At 40.6% G+C, this 20,839-nt stretch overlaps 1 protein-coding gene across 3 annotated transcripts in view; it reads right to left on the reverse strand.

Moving 5' to 3' along the window:
* Positions 1-20,839, reverse strand: part of KCNIP1 (potassium voltage-gated channel interacting protein 1) — a 556,014-nt gene that overhangs the window by 475,625 nt on the left and 59,550 nt on the right. The window lies entirely within an intron of this gene.

A 20,839-nucleotide genomic window follows, 5' to 3' on the forward strand; every position in this document is an offset into this window, starting at 1 on the left:
ACCGTATTTCTTGCTCTATAAGACTCACTTTTTCCCTCCTAAAAAGTAAAGGGAAATGTGTGTGCGTCTTATGGAGCGAATGTAGGCTGCGCAGCTATCCCAGAAGCCAGAACAGCAAGAGGGATTGCTGCTTTCACTGCACAGCGATCCCTCTTGCTGTTCTGGCTTCTGAGATTCAGATTTTTTTTCTTCTTGTTTTCCTCCTCCAAAAACTAGGTGTGTCTTGTGGTCTGGTGCGTCTTATAGAGCGAAAAATATGGTAACTAACTACCCAATGCCTAAGAAGACAGACTGCTTCTCAGAAAAATCTTGCCTACTTTTGAGCATAGCTGTCAACTTTTCCCTTTTCTTGTGAGGAATCCTATTTGGAATAAGGGAATTTCCCTTTAAAAAGGGGGAAAGTTGACAGCTATGCTTTTGAGTTCCATTTCCACACCAAACATACAAGTTGCCACTTACTGTCCTTCTCAGTAGCCCAACTCAATTGTGGCACATATATTCCATTGTGTTCCCAGCCATAGAGTCTCTGTCCACTGAGGAGTCTGAGTAACTAGGGTATATGAATAAATGGACATCACAACTGTATGGGATTAAAAAGGCCACAACTTTATAGAGGTAGGCCACAACTTTCAGAGGCAGGCAAATCTTTGGCATAGGCAATGGGCATGTATCCCTCTCAGCCCCATAGTGCAGGGTCTGAGGCACGACAGGATCTGCTTGGGGAAGAGAAGGGGCCATCGCAAAATGCAGGTTTACATGGATGGCCTGACCCTAAGTGCTGAGGAAGCTCCATGGCCCAGTGCCCACCCGCTTCAGGCTCTATGGTCTTCTTTCAAGACCCCTCTAACGGGGTGCCCTGTAAATGCCACTGCTGGAAGGGGGGTGAGTCATCACTTCAACCCCCCCCCCAAGGTTAGGAGATAGCCTAAGGATTCTGCCCAAGGCCTAAAGCACCAAAGTTGTGAGTAGTGCTATGGGGAAGGGAAAACCTGCAGTGCAGGGGAAATTCCTTCCCAGATCCAAATATGGCAACTGTCCAAAGACCATAGCAAAGCCCGCTAAGCTGGAAAGAAAAGGGGCTTAAAAGAAACAACAGAAATGTCTAAAGGGAGGGTTGTGCAGGTGACGCTCCTGGATGACTGCGCTGCAGCGTGCCTTGGCTTGCTTTTACACCTGGGAAATGTACCCGAGGGAAGACTGTGTCCCTCAGGTCCACTCCCCAAACCCCCCAGGCTGCCATGGATAGGCCAATTTGAACAGTGGGCTTGGTGGATTGCCATGTGGATCTGCAGCAGCCAGGGAGCAGCAGCAACGGCCACTGAAAAACTGTGAGGCTGCACGGGGAGACGAGGCATTGAGGCGGGCCGCCACAGACACCGCGGAGAGAGGTAAGTGGCCATTTCTATCCCTCGCTTCCTCTGGAAGAACCTCATAAATTAAGCAAGTTAAGTTGCTCTTATCATTTAAATAAAAGCTTCACCTGCTTTTTCTGATTACTGTCAAAGACACAGGGGCAGGAAAAAGAAACTTTACAATCTTGTTGGGTTTTGGCAAAATGCATTACAAAGTAGTTTTGGCTTGGCATGTACAAAAGAAGGCTTCTCACATCCCAACAACTATAATATTTCCCCAGTTGTTTTGTTAGATACATAACATGCCCCCACACCCTGAAAATTATACAGGTTTTATGGAAAAACTGTCTGGGGCAGCATAATATCTCCAGCTCAATAATTGGTCTAACTTTTTGGATTCAATGAAAGGTTGCAACTTGAATGGCTATTTAGAAGTTTGGTGCTTTTAACAAATGCGTGCCAGATATTTCAGAAGTGAATATTCTCATGCATCTGCCGTAGAAACCACAACTGTTGAATTTCTACTTGCCATTTAGTTATTAAACAAGGTAATAACTCTCTTTATGTATTAGAAAAAGTAGCTTTATGAGATCCTGAATACAATAAGACCATAATTTACCAAAGGTCTCTATTCCTACCAATTTTTGTTTTGTTTTGTCTTTTCTTTTTACTTTGAGATGGATGTTTGGTGAGGAGAAATTGGCTGCTTTTAGGAAGATGTTGCCTTTTCTTGTCTGTGTCAGTGTTTGCGGGGGGGGGGGGAGTATTTTGCCTATTTGGCAGGGTAGGGGTGAGGTTCTGAGCATTGCCAGGGTTTCCCTTCTGTGTAATGGGCATTTTGTGGTGCCCATGATAGGTTTTTAAAAAAACCTCTTGCATCAGAGTAACTCAAATGCTGTGCTAAGAAAATATGAATTCTGGAAGCAACATAAACATGAATGTTGGAACACTGCATATTTATATATTCTGCATGATTTGGGCTCTGTCCCTTGACCATGAGAAATCTTACTCAAACTTTTTTTCTTTTAAAAAAAAGACGAAAGCAAATATGCTCTAGATGTTCAGTACTGTGTGCTCTGTCACATTCTGACCTTTTTAAAGGTAAAGGTACCCCTGCCCGTACAGGCCAGTCTTGACAGACTCTAGGGTTGTGCGCTCATCTCACTCTAGAGGACGGGAGCCAGCGCTGTCCGAAGACACTTCCGGGTCACGTGGCCAGCGTGACGAAGCTGCTCTGGCGAACCGGCACCAGAGCAGCACACGGAAACGCCATTTACCTTCCCGCTATAAAGCGGTACCTATTTATCTACTTGCACTTAAGGGTGCTTTCGAACTGCTAGGTGGGCAGGAGCTGGGACCAAATGACGGGAGCTCACCCTGCTGCAGGGATTCAAACCGCCGACCATGCGATCGGCAAGTCCTAGGCGCTGAGGTTTTACCCACAGCGCCACCCGCGTCCCTCTGACCTTTTTACATTGTGTAAAAAAAAATATGGAACATGACGAACATGGGTGGGTAGGCATATAGTTTATATTCAGTAAAGTAGAATGGAGCAGATGACTTTCTTACAAAGCTTTTCTTCTCTTTGTTACTCTGAATATAAATGAATAGTTACTTTTAAATCGGGGGTAGGGAACTTTCTCCTGTTGAGGCCACATTCCTGCAGGAAGAGTCTGTCAGGGAGTGCATACCACCAATGGGCACGGCTGAAGCCAGTGAAAGGAGGTCAGAGCAAAGTGAGCAGTGCACCTTCCTCCTCACCCCCTCTCTCCTTGCAACCCACATTCATTTGGGCTGAGAGGGCATGGAAATAGAATGTAGGCCACCCTCTCTCTGCTTTAAAGTCTGCATAACACGAACCATTTGGCAGGTACATATATAAGGTTATTAGTGCAGTAACAGCTTTACTTCCAGGTTCCAACAGAAGGTCCAATAACATCCAAAATGTAGGGCTAGAATGATGACTGTATGTAGAGGGCTGGTCATACCCTTAGGCAGGCTTCCTCAACCTCGGCCCTCCATATATTTTGAGACTACAATTCCCATCATCCCTGACCACTGGTCCTGCTAACTAGGGATCATGAGAGTTGTAGGCCAAAAACATCTAGAGGGCCAAGGTTGAGGAAGCCTGCCCTTAGGCAAGTGATCTGGGGTGTCACGAAATTGCAGTGAATGGTTTAATGTGTTGTTATTTTGCTATGTTTATTACTGTCAGGGAGGAGTTGCACAAATCTCTGCTTGTGGTATTTTATTTTATGCTCCAGGTGGGCAAACTTGGCTGGTGTAAACTAAACTTGGCTCCCTGAACTAAAGTAGAAAATTGAAACAAATTAGGGCAGAGTTAAAGACTCCCTTGTGTTGCAGCGTTGTGCCACCCCTTGCCAAAAATTGGGATGAGGGGCAAGAGAGGCTAACACTTCCCCCTATTTCAAATCTTAAGTCCTCTTGTGTAGAACAAATCTTTAAAACTTAGCTGTTCTCATCTAGCAGCTCCCTGCAGCACACTCTAAGCTGTTGCATTAGATTACCCCCTACAGAAAGCAAAGACTATCTGCTTTATTATGTACATGCACAAAAGCTGCTTGCTTTTGGTTTTTAGTTTGCTGTCATGGAATCTGAGGGCATAAAGTGACTCTGGATAGTGCTAGAGAGATTTTTGTTTTAATTGCCTTGTAAGGTTGCAAATGCTTTCCAGCTTTTGAAAGGAAATATAAAGTGTCATTGTGTTTTTTTTGGTCACCAGTGTGTTCTTAAAAGAGCACTTGTTTGGGTAATGTGTGTGTGTTGTGTAGCCTGATACTAAGGACGTTTACTCAGAAGTCACAGGGCTGGGCTCCAAATAAAGATGCAGCCTCACCATCTCTCACCTTTGCTAGATAGCTTCTCTTCTATAGCCAGCATTTGTCCTAAGGAGACTATCTGCTTTTATTTAATAATGGTTAATAATCAAGTTATTTAAATGAAAGTTTCATATGACACAAAGATACTCGAATGTGAATTTACAGATATACTTACAACTTGGATTACCAACTGACCTGGTAAAATGGTCTGGCCTGCCCCTGTGCCTGGAACATAGGTCTGATATACAGAAATAAACAGGTGAAACTTTCATTGGTATGAAACTAAATATTGCCACCTTCTAATTGAAGGCAAACTATTTTTAAAGAGGCAGCTACGGGGGCTTGTTCAAAAGCTGACAAGCTTTACTGATGCTTCATACAATGCTTACTAGTTTGATAAAATTGCTGATGAGTAGAGAGAAAAAGTCATAGAAACAGGACACGAATGTGGACAGTAGGACTAGCTTTCATAACACAGATGGGCACATTAACCCTTTCCCCCCCACACAGTGGTTGCAATGCCAATCACCCCTTTGGGGCTAGGGAAAGGGGAGTGGCTCACTTGGCTAGAGGCTGTTAGAAGTCTGGAAGCAGAGGATATTCCCAGTCGAAAGCAGAAGAGCTGTGATTTGGTGGTGTGTATGTGTGAGACAGTGAGTGGGTGAACCTCTGTCTTGCATGCCTAATTAAATCCCAGTTACCTTGTGAGGCCATTTACCCCTATCTATAGCTGCCTTACACCTGACATCAGATGTAGGACAAGTAGAGATAGGCACAAGACACAACTGGGACTCTTAAAGTGTGCTGTCAATTGTGGCACAAGTGGCTTGCTGCCAGTGGCTTGCTGTCACTGATAATCATTTGACTGACAATAAGAGGTACTACACAGCTGATCCCTACCCAAAACAAGGCCTGGGGAACTCCAGCAGGCTTGAAGGCACTACCTACTAGCTAATAGATGGTGACTCCAATCCCGCTAGACCAGCTGCACAACTAAGCTCACCAGAGGGGTACTTGGTTGCTCAGCTGACTTGAAAACAGGCTTGAGGTCACTGCATATCAGCTGATAGGTGTTTTCAAGCCTCAGCTGATCAGTGCCCTTTCAGAGCACTTCACAGAGTTTTTTGCAATCCCTGCATGGTGCCTTGAAGTCCCAGTGATCATCACCAGATGTCATTATGTCAGGTTAATTGACAGGTGAATTGCTACACCCACCTGTCATATTTGATGGGGAAGGAAGTACACTTTGAGAATTATAGAGTAAATAAGGTTGCAATCATATGCAACTCAGTGGGGCTTACTTCTGGATAACTTTTTATAGAGTTGCACTAGGAGGAAACTTTCAGCTGTATCTGTAAAATGGTAGTTACTTTTGTCTTTTTCTTTGAGAGTGCCTCCAGATTGTCACTATTTTGCAGAGGGTAATTAAAGCGCAAGCTGGAAATGTACATTTGTGCAATTGAAGTGGATTAAAGTGTTTAAACTTTGTGTAAGCAAATCAAGAAGAATGCTGAATAGACAGGTTGTTTGAAGGAAACCGCAAATCTCTGCTAGAAGAACTTTGGGAACATGCAAAAAGCTAATACAGTAGTCTTGATCACGGGATACCCCTAAAGCTGTATACGTGCTCTTTGCTTGGCAGACTTTGATTGCTCATTTAACCTACAACATTCCAAAACTTCCCTACAGAAAGGTTAATGGGTTCCACATGGCCACAGGATTCCTACACATTCCCCCCTGTATGGATCTGTAGATTACTGGATTCTTCAAGAGTTTTACAGCTGAAAGTCAAAAGGTTTCAGGGCAATTGAGGCCATTCTTTCTCTTGAAGGTAGTTTCAATAGAAAGGAGTATAGGGTGGCCATGGGCTATACTGCTTTCAATTTAAGAAAAATGCATAGCTCAACACTTTTTAAAATTTTTGATAGTATAAGGTGATGGTGTGAGCTCATGATCTCATTATGATTATACAAAAGTGACACTAACAAAATACTGTTTGTTTGAATTTCTGCAGTGAAAGAAACAATTTAAGAGAACAGTCTATGTGTCACCTTCCTTCTGTAAGAATTCAGATGAGGCTTTTAAGTTGCTGTAATAATCATGGTTATATTCTTGCTGGGCCCTGTTATCAATGACTTGCATATTTGTTTTTATTGTCTGGTTTTATAATTATGTATTACAATGTGGCCTTCCTTGGTGATTTTTAATATTTTGATTTGTTAGCCACCCAAAGGAACCTTCAGTGCTCATTGAATAAATAAATGAGCATACCCCAAAATAGGATTTAAATGCTTCTGCACATATTTAAAGGCTTGACATATTTTCTCTACTTTTAGAGTTTCCAGACTGTTGCTGTTTTCAAGTGGCATTTGATGACATAACAGCAGATGCTGGCTGTGCAATTACAATTGGTCAGGAGGTCCTGCACACCAAAGTTCAATTTTTTTGCTATAAGTAAAGTGACAGGGAAAACAAACTGGATAACATTTATTATTTACTTGTTTATATACTGAATTTCTATCCCACATTTCATTCAAGGAGCTCAAGGTTCTCCTCTACCTCATTTTATCCTCAGAAACAACCCTGTGTGGTAGGTTGGGCTGAGAGGCAGTGACTAAACCAAGGTCACCCAGTGAGCTTCATGGCTGAATGGACTTTGAACCCAGATCTCCCAGGTTGTAGTCATAGTCCAACACCATAACTACTACTTGCTTGACTATTTAACCAATTGTTAAATAGTTCAGCTGGTTGGCATGATCCTCTTAATCTCAGGGTCATGGGTTTGAGCCCCATGTTAGCCAAAGATGCCTGCATAGCAGGAGGTTGGATTAATTAACCTCATGGTCCCTTCCAACTCTACAATTTTATAATTCTATGACACAACATCGTCTAACCTGCCTGCAAAACAAATTCGGATGAATGCTCAATGGACAGGTCACCTGCAAGCATCCATAATCAGAATATGCTTCCAAATTTCCTGAAGTTTGGGACCAGAATACTAGTCAGTGGAAAGAGGTGGGACTTGATTTGCTTTTAAAAGTGGAGGACTCAAATACTCTGGCCCATGCACATAGAACCCTTTAATTATGCTGTTTTAAATGTGCATTTTATAGTTGACTTCCTTTAGTAGCATTTTCTTCTGAAATGTTTAAGATAGTGTTTGTTTTGTTAACTTTGCTTCCTTAAATGTGCATTCTGTATTTGACCTCCTTTGCAATGTTTTATTCTGAAATCTTTAAGGCACTATTTTAGTTTCCTGTTAATTATGTTGCTCTGAATATATACTTTATATATGACTTTCTTCAGTAATGTTTTATTCTGGATTGTTTTATTTGATGTTTCAAGGTAAGCTGTAAATCATTTGAGATTTTTTTCTTAAAAATAAAAATCAGTACAGTATAGAAATGAAGTGAGTAATAATAACGCCTGGCCCAACAATGCAGTCCAGTAGACACCTACCTGCAAGAAAGCCCTACTTAGCTCAGTGGAACTTGCTTCCAAGTAATCATGAGAAGGATTGAGTGGCACAATGTATACAACAGAAAGTTTTTGTGAAATAAATCTTGTAATAGTTGCATTTTCAAGTTGGGCTTAACCATAGGTACCGATGAACCTTCTGACATTTTAGAGTCTTCATTATTTTTATGGCACCTGGATAGCCTTTGTGAAACTCGTCGTCTAGCCTGCTTCAGAATTCTCTGCTAAAGCAACGCTGATTTACTTCATGCTTGGGATTTCTGCCAGGGGAGTGCTTAAGTATTGAGCTATTTGGGTATTAAGTAGCATGCAGGTGAATAAATGTCTTGTTGGCAATTGACGACTCCATGTACTTGCACTGCCAAATAGCCTAACATTCCTGCCATTACACTTAATCAACAGAATTGACACCTGCAAAATCATTTCTCTCTTATATAACATTTCTTTCCAGAATAAGTACCTTGAAAAGGAAGGCTTAACATAAACTAATGGTGGTTGAGAGATAGACTACTAACTCCCTGAAGGTAATAACAATGTTGACACTTAAACAGAGATGAGTAATCCCAAAGGGCTTTGCATACTTTGAAAGCTCTTACCCTGAAGCATGCTGGTTAGGATTATTTTATCCTTTGGCATGTGTAGGATTGTTTGCTTGGGGGTATATTGGCTGTATTCCAGCCTCAATCATTAGTTTCATCATTTTCAAGTTTTACTGAAGGTTCAGTTAGAGATTTTTCTCTCCCCCGTCCCTCCAATTTCCCTCCCGGGCTGGCTGCGGTTGTTCTGTTCTGTCTGTGTGCATGAGAAAGAGGATATGCGCACAGTATCTTTACCATTAGCAAAAGGTAATCATAGACAGGCAAAAATTCTATTCTTGGAGGAAAAATGAATAAAAGTGCTACAGAAATTTATCAGAAGCAAAATCTGAGTCATATTGTGGATCTGGAAATATATATTGTAGACGGATAGTTCAGTTGGTTAGAGCATTGTGCTGATAAAACCAAGGTTGTGGGTTCAGTCCCCGTAAGGGACAGATGCATATTCCTGCATTTCTGGGGGTTAGACTAGATGATCCACAGGGTCCCTTCCAACTCTATGATTCTATTATTCAAAAGTTCTGGGTATCTAGCTAGACTCTGTCTTGCTTCCTTTAGATCTATGGCACATTCATCAATAAATCAATAGATCAATAGTTCTCAATTGTTTCTACGCTTTCAATGATCATTAGGGATCTGCAACAAAACACTGCATTCCTGTTCAAGAGCATTCCTGTTCAAGGTTTTAGCTAGCCATGCTCTCCTTCAATATGCTAAGGGCCAAACTCAGCTAACTAGTGGGAGCCAGTGCAACAAGTCCTACTAGCACAATGGGGCTTTACCCCTCTCCTTTCCTTGCCACAGCACCACACCCAAAATCAGCTTTACAGGCTTGGGATAGAGAAGGTTCTTCCATCAGGGGAGCAGAAATGCTTGTACTGACAGAGCAGTCTCTTTAGCACTACTTTGAATTTCACCCCATAAGTCTTATCAATGTCCAGAATCATTGGACAAATCACTTTCATTTGTGTTGTTTTCCTGAGTCATCTTCTCATTTAACTGCAATTCTTTAGTAAATCATTAGTTCTAAAGTGGGATAGGGTTGACAGAACACAGGAGTGTTTTAACTTTTTCATTATTACTACCAGAAACCTTTTTTGCTCAAAGTTTTGTAGTGGATTTTGGCCTATAGCAATAAGTAAAGGACAATGCAGCCCAGACCTTTAGAAACCACAGATAATATCTGACCCATTACTAATTATGATTAAAGTCACAGTACTGGTGATCTTCTATGTAATACTCCCATCTACTCCCTGAAGTGAGAAATAAGTTCCCTCCTTTCTATCCCTTCTCAAGAAGTAGAGTGCATGGAAAGTGTGCTGATTCTCTGAAAATTTGTTCTGGGTTCTTTCAAAATTCGTCAGACATTTCACTCGGAGAGCCGCAGGCTCACTCTGAATTTCAATTTCAATGAAATCCAGTGGCAAACACATCAAGCAAACAAATAAATTAACTCCTGGTGTTTTACTTTCAAAACACAAGCCCCCACCCCAACACACACTTAGCAATGGGGACTTGAATTATATTAAGAATGATCCACCTATCTTTCCCAGATATTGTCTTCCTCAAACTTCAAAACAGTTTCAGGAAGGCAACTGTATTTTGTGCACAACAACAGAGAAAGAAAAATACTTAAAAATAATAATTGCACAACCACTGCCACCCAAAGTACATGAAATTAAATAGCAAAAGGAAAATGAAGGAATCAGCATATTAATTATTAGAATTGTTTATTAGTTTTAAATTAAATAAATGGTGCCTTCATTAAGGGGTTGCTTGTGTGTATAAATGAATCATAACAAATCAAATAGGAAAGAATCTATTCAAACCACATGAAATGCACCATGCAGCCAGTTCACATGTTAAGGTAAAAAGCATCAAGAGGTGAGCAAACCAGTGGTGATAATCAAGTGATATAAATACATCTGTGAGCCAGCATTAAGATAGCCCTTTGAATCTCTTTATGGAAGTGTTTCTCCATTAACTGCATATCCTGAGATTGTAAACATTAGTTAAATAACTCAGGTCAATTGTTTAAGGGGGTTCGGATCTGGAGTACAATTTCTACCTTTTGGTTAGGAAGACAGTACTGTATACTCTTCTGTAATAACTCAGATATAAGAAGCAGACGTTTTCAGGGCAGGATTCCCCCCCCGCCCATGCATAGAGTGCTTCCATGCAAAGGAGGAATCTTGAGTGGCCCAGGATCCTGATTCACATAGTCGTTAGAGCTGCTCTTTATGCAGAGGACTTATTCTTGTGGCCAAATGTGTGACCAGTAGGGGGCATGGCCAGCAAAAGAGAGAGAGACAGGCAGACAAACAGACAGACAGACAGGCAACAACTCTCAATTTACGCATGAATATCCATAAGGATCTCTTAATGAAGTTGGACTTCACACAATATTTTATGTGCTTAACTCAATAGTCATGGAATATATCCTTACTAGTATCAATAGCTGAATAATTCAAATTTGAAATAGAGAAACTTTCACAGACAAAGATAGTTATTTGATTTTGCTGCATTTATTTATTTATTTATTTATTTAGAACCATAACTTCATCTATCTGTATTGTATTTCTTTGACTTTTTATCCCTGTAAGTTGCTATAAGATTCTCTTTTGTAAAAATAGCAAATAACTAATACAGCAAGTGTTTTATTTTTTTCAATAGCATTGATGCAATAGCCTGCATTGCAACAGAGAAAATAAATCCTTAACCACTTTTGCATTGATTTTTTTTTAAAAAATGAGGTTAGTACTAATGCAGGAGAATAGATATGCTTCACAGTTTGTCTGGGTTTAGCACACCATCATTGCTACAGTGTACTTTTCTGGAAATAAAATCCAGGAGCCAGGTCCCCTGTATGTTCTGTCAATAAACAAGGCATGAAACACCCACCCCCCAAAAGCTATTTAAGAATCTTCTTTTCATTATTCCTAAATATTCCATAATTAACAGAACCCTGTGGATCCTGCCTTCTCCCTGTAAAAATATCAGAAAGGACTCCAGTAACAGCTGATAAGAGATGCATTCACCACCACCCCTTTTTAATCCTGCAATTCTTCATTGATATGTATCAATGTGTATCTCTTGTGTGTCAAATAGATTACTTTTACCAGTATCTCTTCTGGTGTTGTACTTTATATTATTCTCCAGTTCCCAGCACTCAAGATTATCAGTCAGAACTGTCTACATACTGGGAAGAAACCTATTGCTGAAAGAATATCCGGCGATGACAATGAAATTACATTTGCTTTACTCTCTGAGAGTTGTCGTTAGCTCAGTGGAATGTGTAAATGGCTGATTTTTGGCATTGTCTGCAAGCAGCACTGTGATGTTATTCTGTTCAACATGAACAGCATGAATCTTTATTCTGAGAGACCAACATAGTTTGTAACTGATGGTACAATGGGAAAATAAAGGATACATGCCAATAGGCTGATGAATGTAATCAAATCTGAGTATTCTTCTAGGGTAGGAGTAGCCAAACTGGTGCCCTCCAGAAGTTGTGGACTACAAATTCCATTATATTTCAATACTAATTAGCCATCCTATCTGGCGCTAATGGGAGTTGTACTCAAAGACCTCTGAAGGCACCAGGCTAGCTACCCCAGCTCTGGTGGTGGTGGGGATTGGGGCCAGATTCAATTAACTGCTCTTGCTGGCAAAAGCCAGCGCCAGGACTTCAGCTAATGCAATGTGGCTTCCCCACTATTCTCCCTCTACACATGCCCTGTACCCCGACAAATTGGCTGGGTGGGGGTTTGGGAGAACTTGCAAAACAGCTCACAGGGGAAGGAGAGGGGAGCAATATCCTTAGCTCTGTGTTGAATTTTGGTCCGTGTTTGTGTTAGAAAAAAACCTTTGTTTTTAATTCCACCTCGCTAACAAGAAAACTCTCAAATTGGCTAGCTACCAATAAGAAACTTCATAAATATGTATTAATTCTATATTTTAGGTCAAGATGAGTCAGGGAAATCAATAAGGACATTCATAGCACATTAATATTTCTTAAGCGGATGAGGAATCAGAACCCGTCTTAATGCCAGCAGACCATGGCCCATTCCTAAGGTACCATGCTTTCTACTATAAGTGCATGTTACTTCAATGTTCAGAGCTATCCCATGTTGATCCATATCTTCCTTCACTGAAGTAATCAAGTAGCAAAGGCCCCCACTCATAATCCAGGCACAGAGCAATTATTGGATACTTGTGCCAAATTCAGCTAACTAAATGCAGCCTGTTTTCTTTGCAGGCTTCTCGCTTGCATGTCTTGGCTGCTGCTTATCCATAAAACACCCAGAAGGGGGGAAAGCCCACTCCCAGCTAACCCAAACTGTAGGCAACAATTTTGTAATTCAGTTCAGGAGGATATCATCACATTCATGCATACTTCTGACCTCAGAACATAATTATATATAATGTAGTTCTGAAGGAGATAGACTAGTCTGCTGCCCTTCATCTAGCCCAAAAAATGGGAAAATTCATGTCTCAAAGAATGAAAACCTACCCACAAACAGACACCAGCCTGAGTTTTACAGCTCTTGTCTGTAGGAGCCTGAGTAATGCCCGAGTGGTGTGCCTTGACTCCCATTATGTCGATCCTAATCACACACACATTTGTCAGTGGGAGATTAAAAGCAGCAGGAGAAGCTGAGCAGCATGTAAGCTCTCAAGAAAGAGTCAGGAGGGAAACAAAATATATTCAGAAGGTAGCAGAACTCTGCAATCTGCCCGTTAAATTCAGCCCTAACTAAAATGCTTGCGGTGATGAATCACTGCCAATATTTTAACAACATCTCAGAGTAGCTTTTCTCCTTAGCTCCCTGATAAACTCTGTATCCTCAGGCTGTGCATGCTTCTGATAGAATGGAGACTATCCCTTTTAATTTCCACACACCCTCTACTCATACACTTCAGCCAAAGATATATTGTATTAATACCTCATCCACAAGTGCAGGGCTGAAGAGAGACAAAATTGGATTGCAAACAGCACAACTAATTCTGTCATGTTTCAGTCTCACTTGCGCTCAATCATAGGTCTGTTCCATCCAATCTGTGCTGATTGGTTCAAAGAATATGCAAATGTCTACATTAAAATGTTACTTATTGTGTGTATGTTTTCATAAAATGGGATGTGGGTGGCGCTGTGGGTAAAACCTCAGCGCCTAGGACTTGCCGATCGCATGGTCGGCGGTTCGAATCCCCGCGGCGGGGTGCGCTCCCGTCGTTCGGTCCCAGTGCCTGCCAACCTAGCAGTTCGAAAAAAACCCCGGGTGCAAGTAGATAAATAGGGACCGCTTACCAGCGGGAAGGTAAATGGCGTTCCGTGTGCTGCGCTGGCTCGCCAGATGCAGCTTGTCACGCTGGCCACGTGACCCAGAAGTGTCTGCGGACAGCGCTGGCTCCCGGCCTCTAGAGTGAGATGAGCGCACAACCCTAGAGTCTGTCAAGACTGGCCCGTACGGGCAGGGGTACCTTTACCTTTTACCTTTCATAAAATACACAGGAATGCATCCAACAAAGTTGTCCTGTTAGCACAGGGACATCCACCTTTTCTCTCCCTCTCCCCTTCTTGCACTTCGCACACCCAACCAAGTCCTGGGATTTCCTCCAACTCTCCAAAGCTGGTGGAGGCGGGACACAGAGTGCAGAGAAAAGAAAGGGAGAAGAAATCATGTTGTGCAGGTGGATGTCCTTGTGCTAATGGGATGACTTCACATTTTGCAATGATCTTCAATGCTCCCATCACCAATTCCTACTCACTAATTTTAATATTTCACTTTGCATTTTTTTTACCGGTTTGTAGGGTGTCACTCTGCTACAGAGAAAAACAGCATGTAAGATTAACTGCATAGTCATTTTAATGGAGCCTTATAACAAGCAATTCCAGCTATGTGAAACTAAATTTTGATGAAGGCAAATAGCTAATATGAGTACCAAAAAGTGGAATTCATCTCCTTCAGAAATCTCTCTAGAGTGATTTTTGTGTATGTCATTGACTCTCATCTCTTAGCTATATCATGGGTTATTAACACCCTCTTCAAAGCTCACTTCAGTAATCAGGGTTCCTGCTCAAGCAAAGGATTCTAATTGCATTCAGCTGGACACAGAATCTCCCTGCAGACCTTTGTGCTCAATGCACAAAGTGTCAGGAGAGGGCAGGAACACTGCACATGGGGACACTGGGGGTGGTGCTCCCCTACAGGCATTATTCTGAATGCCTGAAGAGGACTTTGGTGCCTCTGGGTGGGAAGGGAATTCCTGAATTGAGGAACAGACACTTAGAATATCTCCCTCGCCTTCCTTGCTGTCCTGACTTCATTAGGCTGAAAAGAGGCAATTAGATAAACAGAGCGTGTAAAGGTCATTGCTGAACCTCTGCACCTCACACAGAGAAGGGAACTTTTTTGGATTAGCAAATATATCAGAAGTCCCAACAATACCCAAGCAAGATAAAGTGTCCTTTGGGTTAGCATCTTAGCAACAAGCAAGCAGAAGATGTGAAACGGAGAGGGAGCTGTTCTTGGTCCTGAATCCTGGTTTCTATGTATCCTCATAAAGTGTCCAATCCCACCTCCCAACAAATCAAGATAGTCACTTCTGTCAAGTATATCCTATTATTGTATTTCACTATAACTATTCTGAAGCTAGAGAGAGGCATCAGAGTCCATCACAGACTTAGGTTCTCTTAAAACCCAATGATTTCAATTGTATAAGAGGGGAAGAAAATAATAGGAACAAATGCCTACAGTGTTGAAAAGTTCCTGAAATGGGATCTGAAATCTTAAGGAAGCAATAAGCAGAAATTATTGCAAATCACAATACTGAGACAGTGAAGTTACTTACTCCCCTTAATCTGCACAATAAAAGCTGGAGGTGCTAAAAGCTTCTACCACCTCCATGGGGCATTACTGGTGAGAGGGAACCCTTTCTGGGCTTCAGGCCAGGATTGGTGCATGTGACCTTTCAGCATTGTTATCTTCTTAGAGTAATAAGAGCCATTTCAAATATTTTAATAATACATGTAATATGGAGCTTCTACCATTTTTGTTCCTTCTTATTGTACCATGTCCAGTGAAAAATTAACCTTGTGGACATTCAGAGATTTGGCTTACATGAGGGTTTATCACCTGTCTTTTTGAAACATTTTTTACCTAAGCAGAATTTCTACATTGAGTTGGAAAGTTATAGACTTCAAATATTGCACATTGCAGATCCTGTTAAGGACATAGATAACCCTGTTTCACATCTCCTATCTTATTGAGTCCAGCAACAAGCACTTCACTGAATTTCAGATAAACTAGATCTACTTCAGTCTTCCTTGTTCAGAAATTCAATTATCCCCCCCCCCCAAAAAAAGGATATCAGATTTGTCTGATATGAGTGAATCCATGCTAACTTTATATCCTGGTTGATGTTTTATTTCTGCTTGATCCAGCTGATCAAACTAATCATATTCAAGATTATGCTCTTTACTTTTTAAAAAGAAGATTGGCAATATGTTATCTATCAGAGAAAGCCACACACAATGAGAGTGAGAGAGACTTAAAGAGCTATAAACAATTGTGCTGACTATTCCTAGTGCTTGTCTCAGCACTGCAAAAATACTGCATAGTGCCACCATTAGACAGTTACTCTCAAATCTACATAGTGGATTACTTTAATGGCTTTACAGATACAGTGATTAGATAGATGCAGATAATAATGATAATTCTACTTAACAGCAATGGGAAGAAAACTATAGACCAAAGTTACACCCCAGTGCACCCAAAGCAGCCGTTAGTTAAGAGATAAAATGCACCTTCTTGTATCTCAAAATTCTGTTAATGGGCTCTTTGGTCTATCCATTCAATTATAGAGAGAGAATCAATGCCTTTTTCTTTTGATTGATCCTTTCAGCTAAACATACTTGGCAGCCACAGTTGTTAACTACCCAACACTTCTCCTCCTTAGCCCACAGGTCTCTATCAAGTGCAAAATGTGCTAGTCTTTCTGTACTTATACAAGCCAAAATTAATGATCAAGGGAAAGTATATTGAGGCAACTCATGAATGCATACACACACTCATCCAGAGAATGAGAGAAACACTATTACTGCTTTACTGGGTCCTGAGAAGAAAAATGGACCCTGGACACAATTTGGAGATTTCACCAATGTAAAGACTAGGGGCAGAATCCAGCCAAAGTTACATTCTTTTTAATCCCATTGTTTTCAACAAAAAAGATTAAGCACATTCCTATTTAATCAATGGAATTTAACGGTGCTTAATGTTTGCAGGATCATAATCCGAGAATTCCATGGCTGCTTAGTGCAATGCCCCTTCTATTCTCACCTAAAATCTTTATTTTCCTCACATGTCTCTGAAAATAAAAAATAGTGATAATAGAAAAGATATAAAACTGGAAAATGCCTTGCAGAGAAATAGCTCTAAGAAGCCCCTGCACATGTACTTGGACTAAGCTCTACTGAACTCCACACTGGGATGCACTTCTGAGTAAGCATGCACAGAATGAAGCTGTATAGGACTCAAGCAAGCAAGATTATGCACTACAGTGGAAGATATTCCCACTTTAATCCCAAAATAATGATTTTACTTTTCAGGAAATGTTTTCCCCATATGACAGTCAATCAGATAATATAGCCAACCCACTGAATCTTTTATGAAGAGGTGAAATGGGCATAGGGTTTTTCAGCATCTCATTGTGCTCATCACTGATGCCCCAGAAGGACAAAAAACACCAAATACTGCTTGGATAGATGTCCATTTTTGTTTTGGTTTTTTCTTAGATTAGAAACTCCTGTTGAAACCCTTCATTTTATAACAGCTGTGAAAGCATAATTTATTTCCTCCATTTGGCATTCTAATGATACCAAACAAGTACCAAATGAGTCTATTTTCGGTTCCAGCTTTTGCATTGTATTTAAAATCGTTTCTAAAGATGTATCCACAGCTGGCCCCAAGGACCTTTTTCCTCCCTGCTACTGCAAGTTACTCTTGGGATATTATCTAGTTTGCAGTCTCAGCACCGAGAACTAAAATTAACCAAAAATCTCTCTTCCAGCTGCTTCCTTTTTCATAGAATCAGAAAAGAACAGTGGTAGCCAGTTGGACATCCTCTGCTCTTGTTGTCTGTGTGCCAGAGCCTTCTGGTTCATCTGGTTTAAGGCAAAGCTTCACATCTCAGAGGCCAAGGATTATAATGGTCACTTGAAAACATACATTTACAAACGTAAAAACAAAAACGCCTTTGTGTGTATTCTGACAGCCTTTCAATACAATAATTTAATTGTGCAATGGAATTGAAGTTGTTGTTACTCTGTTGCAAGAGATCCAAATGTCTTTTCTCTAACTAGCTTGTCATTTTACTATAATGAAAAATCATTGTAAATTATTTCCCTACCTGCCTGTTTTAAGGGCTGTGTGCTCCCCAACATACCAGTCTGATGGGAGGACTTCTACTAACTCTTAAAATGATTTTTCAAAAGCTGCTTGGAGTACTTGTCAGACAGGTGGAATAAGAATCAAAGCAACATGAGATTAGCATATTTAACGAACATGAACAAAGCTAGCTAATGTCTGGTCTAAACCACTGAGCCTCTTGGGCTTGCTGATCAGAAAGTCAGCAGTTCGAATCCGCGCAACCGGGTAAGCTCCTATTGCTCTGTCTCAGCTTCCAACTTAGCAGTTTGAAAGCATACCAGTGCAAATAGATAAATAGGTACCACTGTGGTGGGAAGGTAAACAGAGTTTCCGTGTGCTGTGGCACTCATCATGGTCCTCCGTGTCCCAGTAGCAGTTTGGTCATGCTGGCCACATGACCCAGAAACCTGTCTGTGCACAAATGCCAGCTCCCTTGGCCTGAAAAGTGAGCCTACTGTCACACCCCATAGTCGCCTTTGGCTGGACTTAACCGTCCCGGGGTCCTTTACCTTTTACCTTAGTCCAAACTACCCTTTTGATTCTCTGTCATTTTTAACCATGTGTCTCTTTGTCTCTGCATCTTTGTGGTAGAACATGTTATTGTTGTTGTTGTTTAGTCGTTTAGTCGTGTCCGACCAGAGCATGCCAGGCACTCCTGTCTTCCACTGCCTCCCGCAGTTTGGTCAAATTCATGTTAGTAGCAGTAGGACATACATCTATTTAATAATAAAAATAATAAAAAAATGGGAGAAATGAAAGAATATATCCCTTCTTCCTTCATGCATTCAACAGAAACAGGATAATCTGTTCCCAGTGTTGTGCTGCTTTAGCAGCAAGAATAAAAACTACTTTTTCATTCTTTCTGGAAAGGTGATTCTACAAGGTCTCCTTCCTGTAGGTTCATGCAAATTTCCTCTTTCCTCAGAAATAAAAGTGCATCAGTGCCAAGCAAAAAGCACAGAAAGGAGTCTCTAGAAAAAGAGCAATGATTTGCCTTGAAAGATTTATAGTTCCTGCTGGCCGATGAAGAAACACATATTTAAATGTGCCCATAGAGGATATGTTTATCAGTATCTCCAAATGTCTTTGCTTGTTATCCAATCAAACAGTATGGAGAGCATAACTGAGTATCAGTTGTTTGGTGGTAAAATCAAATTTAGAATCTTTTGGATTTATAAAAAAAATCTCATTGCCTAATCTGATTACCAGACTCCCTAATGGGAGTAATACTCATACTCACAGCAGGAGGTGAAACAAGAACCCCCAATTATTTCTGAGCAAAGAATATAGCAAATTACTCTTGATGTGTAGAGAATAATCATTCATGAGAAGAGATGTGAACATCTTTAGTACCTTAGAAAGTCTGTTTTTAAACAGGGTTTCTGCTTTTATTCCTGGCTAGGGTCCATCCTTTAACAGGATGGCCATCTGTCAAGTATGCTTTAGTTGAGATCCCTGCATTTTTATTAAAGTTTAATAAAACCAAAACAGCTACAAAAAGTACAAAAAATAAGAAAAATACAGAGTCCTCTCTTAAAGGTAGTTCTTAACCCTTACCACTCACAGAAGGTAGTAGCCCCTATCAGTTCTCCCTTGGGATCTTTCCTTTCCCCTCCAACCCTTTCACCCTGGGTGGGAGACCAACATTTCCCTGCATCATACTCAGGGTCATTCATCAACCATCTCCAACCCCTTGAGTATACAATTGCTGCCTGGGACTAGGCATTTGCTTTGCAACAGATGGTTGGCTGGGGATTAGCTGTGTTATGGGTGTCGCTGGTGGAAGTGCAGCATGATTTGAATGTTCAAGTTTTTTTTGTGTGTGTGTGTGTGTGTGTGTGTGTGTGTGTGTGTAATTTAAAGCAGCTTCACACACTTCACATTGCAAGGTATACTGGTATGGCAGCCGCTGTCTCCCAATATCCTTCCTTCTGAATGTAAGTGGGTGATGACATTCAGTGGCCTTACTCTGTTCTTGTGTCTAAATGAGATGCCCAGATTCTATTATTTAAGGAGATATGCAATATAGTGGCCTGCACAGTCTTTGGGAGAGATTTAAAATAATTAAGTTTTCTTCTGTAATATAATTTGACCTTTCTGCTCCCTTAATTTACTATTATCTTTGCTTTCTGAACATTTGTCAGATTTTGATTCCTTTATAGAAGGCATCTGGTAGATAAAAGGTTGGTTCCACCAAAGACATGTTTCATGAGATCTTTTTCATCCTGCTCTGGCTAATCTGCTTAGCTTGTGCTGTGATCAATAAAGACTTTTAAATTGTATCAGTAAAAATTATTACGCTGTAAATCAAAACTCTCTCTCTATCAGGGAAATAATTATTTTTCTGCTTAAGTGTCAGAAATATTTTTTTTCTTATAGAATTCTGAATGCAAAAAAAAAAAAAAATGACACCAGATTAATTTCCCAGTGTTGAAAGGATAACAGGGTATTTGGGTGGTTTTGGTATGATAGGGAGAATATCAAAAGGATGTCCTTCCATAATATGAACCAATATGAACTATCAAAGTTGCAAGAGATACTTGCTCTTCATACCCTGAGTTTTAACATTCTTACTTTACTGGAGTGGCACACCCAATTCAAATCAACCCTTCTGAAATTTAGTACTGCTGCCCAATACTCTCTTCGGGTTATCTGTTTTATGAGTAACAAGAATTGGGCCTATTATTTTTACAAGATGGTCCAATTGGTAATTGTAACACCTAGCCTTTGGTTTATTTAAGGAAACACTTACACATGTTTTCTGCAGGGCAAATGTATGGCAACATTTGGGCTTTCTTTTACAACCATGATTGCTGCGTTCAGTGGGGAGTTGCGATTGTTTGTCCCAATATTCCATAAACCACTGTTTGTAGCTGGATTGCATACCAAGAAGGGACAATACCATACTGCCTGCTAATAAAATGTTACAGAATATCAGGCAGCTACTTGATTTATTCTGTACAGAGTATGAAACTGATAAAGCACTCTGGAGTTTTAAAAGTAATTTCATTCCAAATACTGAAAACATCCATGAGAAAAATATGCTTGATTTGAATTGGATTTAGGCCCAGTTCTGACCAGCTGAGTCTCAGCTATTGATTCTTTAATCATGATACAGCAAGCTCACTATATAAAATATATATCAA

This window comes from Podarcis filfolensis (genome assembly GCF_964270895.1).
Source record: "Podarcis filfolensis genome assembly, chromosome: 2".
Taxonomy (NCBI): Eukaryota; Metazoa; Chordata; class Lepidosauria; order Squamata; family Lacertidae; genus Podarcis; species Podarcis filfolensis.